General features: G+C 38.2%; 1 long non-coding RNA gene across 1 annotated transcript in view; it reads left to right on the top strand.

Annotated features, from left to right (window-relative positions):
• The first annotated feature begins 502 nt into the window (after positions 1–502).
• The window catches only part of LOC141517451 (uncharacterized), an 11,522-nt gene continuing 9,066 nt past the window's right edge, over positions 503–2,958 (top strand). The window contains exons 1-2 of the long non-coding RNA XR_012476867.1: positions 503–630; positions 939–1,014. This is a non-coding gene — a long non-coding RNA (uncharacterized LOC141517451). The remainder of the gene's footprint in view (positions 631–938; positions 1,015–2,958) is intronic.

Below are 2,958 nucleotides of genomic sequence, written 5' to 3'. Positions count from 1 at the left end.
ACCTTCATTTCTTTTTTCTTCCTTCCTTTCTTTCCTCTTTGTTTCTTTCTTTGTTTTTCTTTCTATTTTGTTTCTTTGCTTTTCTTTCTCTTTGTTTCTTTGTTTCTTTCTCTTTCTTTGTTTCTTTCTTTCCTTCCTTCCTTCCTTCTTTCCTTTATAGACTATCAGTGATCCCTTATCATATAGACCATTCCAATTGCTTAAATATATTTACTTTTCTAATTTCTTTTTGTCTCTCATACTTGTATTTCAAAGTTCTCATCAGTTTTAGGTTATTTCATTAGGAATTGAAAGTCCTTTATTCTATTCAAGTTCAATTTTTCTCCAACTTTGGTATATCTGTCATCCTTTGGTCTAGGTTATTCTTCATGCAATCCTTTATCTTTTGCTTTGGGAATATTTTGTCCCAAGATTACCTCACAACAGCAATTGCAACACAATCTTATATAATACCAAATGTAGCCCCTCTCTTTTTAGTTGTTTAAAGTTTAAATGACTCACTGATATTTTCTTTGTGCTTCTATGATTCTGGACAGTCCTGTCCCCCTACTTTCCATATCTCCCAGTCAATTCCAGAGTTCTTCAGAGATTCCTGGAGAGGGTCCTTATATCACTTCCCCTAACCACAAGGTGAGCACTTAGTATGTGTGAATTGTCTGTAAAATAGTCTTTTGGGTAAGGATACATTTGACATTTAAATTCTGGGCTTTCTGCAATAGAGTTTGAATGCTTGGCAATTTCACTCTAAAGAAGACTTCACTATCCATTTAATCTCTGGGATCTTCCTGAGAAGATTCAAGTGAAAGTGATTCAGATTTCTGGAGTGGCATTTATAAACTGTCCAGTTACTTATAGACTGTAGAGGGAATACAATAGCTCTGAAGACCTTCAGTTTGTTATACAGCCTAATAATTCTTTTCTCTCACACTTTCTTTTAGAGTATCCCAGACAGTATTATGTGAATCAACCTCATCATCCATGTATGTGTACAGCCCTGAAGACTGTATCTCTAAGGTAAGTAATCTCAGGCATTCAAAATTTCTCCATTTACATGATCAATGGTTTTACATATGAATGGTGCAGATCTGACTGGTGAGGGACTTGATTAATGCCTTTGATATTGTTAGTCGTGAGGGCTTGGAGAAGATGATGGTAAAACTAGGTTGCCCAGAGAAGTTCATCAGTATTAGATGGCATGCTTGCATGGGTTCTAGATGAAAAACAATGCTTTCATCTTTTCCCAGTCACCAATGGGGTTCTATATATGCTTATTTTGGAGTGACTACCTTTTTTTTGATGCTTAGCTGAATCCTAGTATTCCTTAATTATAGTTTGTTTACTCACATTCCCAGCCTCAGTTTCTTGATTTGTAGTTTGTATTAAGGCTAGGCTCTTCTTTTCCTTGAACCCTGCTTGGTCCTTCCCCTCTGAAGTCACAATGACACTGAAACCAAAATTCTGTTTAGTGGTCTGTCATGATCCCTGGGTCCCCAAGTAGTCCAATGCAAGTACTATCACTGGCTATTTTCTGTGTCATTTTTATTACATAATTCCCAAATGAGAGTTGACTCTGCCTCCTGCTGTGACTTTGCCAGGCCTCAATCAAATGTTATAGACCATTCTGTTCTGCAGAAGGTCCCTCAGGGTAAATGCTGTCTGAGTGCTACCCTCCCTGTCTTTTACTGGAGAAACACTGGCTTTGAGTCTCTTTGAGTTTCCTATGTCTTATCTCCCTTCATCATGACTTAGCAGAGGTTGGCTATGTCCACTGGTGCTGTTTTGAAATACTATGCCCTAGGTTCTATTGACTTCAGGTTCAAATGCTAAAACATGAATCATTTGATGCCCACGACAACCCTGGGAGGTAGGTGCAATTGTTATTCCCATTTTACAGATGAGGAAACTGAAGAAAACAGAGTTTAGAGATTCACCTAGATTCACACAGCTAATAAGAATCTGAGGCCTTCTTTGAATTTAGATCTTCCTGACTCTAGTCCTGTACTCTACCCACTATACCATCTTGCTATCTTATTGGAATATTAGCTAAAACTATATTAAATGAATCAATGATATTAAATGGTCAAACATGAAAATATATAGCAATCAAAAACAAAATGACATAATTTAAAGATGAAATAATAAGGTACTTATTAGTCTTTTGCTGTGAATAGAACACTATGCTAAGCATTGAGGATGCAAGTAGCTCCTTCCCCTCAAGGATTTCCATTCTGAGAGTTTCAGCTGTAAGGTGATGGCAAGGTCCCACAGTCCTTGGGGTGCAGCAGCCTTGGGGTTGATCATGCCTCTGCTGTAATGTCATTATTTAATAACACAATTCCCCTCTTGTGATTTAGGTTCTGCACTGTCCTTAGGAGCTGAGTGGTCAAGGAAGTGATGGGGGTTTGACTTACCCAACACAAGCTGCCTCCTTTCCCCTCAGGGTGCCTTGCTAGCTGAAACTTATTGGGTTCACCTGGCAGCTGGTTAAACAGTTGATGTGAAGGGATGGCCCCTTCTCCAGTTGATTTCTGCAGATGAGAACTATGAGGGCTGGGTGGAAAGCAAAGCTAGACAAATAGTAGGAGATACTGCTGTCTTTTTCCCTCTTGGTGACCTTGGTCAACCATTGTTAGTGGTGATAAAGAAGATAAGCTCCTTCTCCACAGTGATTTTTCTCCTCAGTGAAATAGGCAATTAAAAGAAAAAAGGAATGCTGCTCTAATTTTGCTTGTGTCTGACAGGAATATGTCTTCAGTCAAGATGGATTGTGAAGGATAAGGCAAGAAGCTGGTAGAAGTAAGAGAAAGCACATAAACTCTGTAATAATAATTGAACAACACACATCAACAGTTGGTCTATGAATAGAAAAGTCATCATGATGTGTGTTGAAGGAGTGATATGTATGAAGGAGAACAACTTGTCATTAGCCCATATTTTAATGAATCATCATGGGAATCA

This window comes from Macrotis lagotis, chromosome 3 (assembly GCF_037893015.1).
Source record: "Macrotis lagotis isolate mMagLag1 chromosome 3, bilby.v1.9.chrom.fasta, whole genome shotgun sequence".
Classification (NCBI taxonomy): domain Eukaryota; kingdom Metazoa; phylum Chordata; class Mammalia; order Peramelemorphia; family Peramelidae; genus Macrotis; species Macrotis lagotis.
This window is presented reverse-complemented; position numbering and strand designations above follow the sequence as displayed.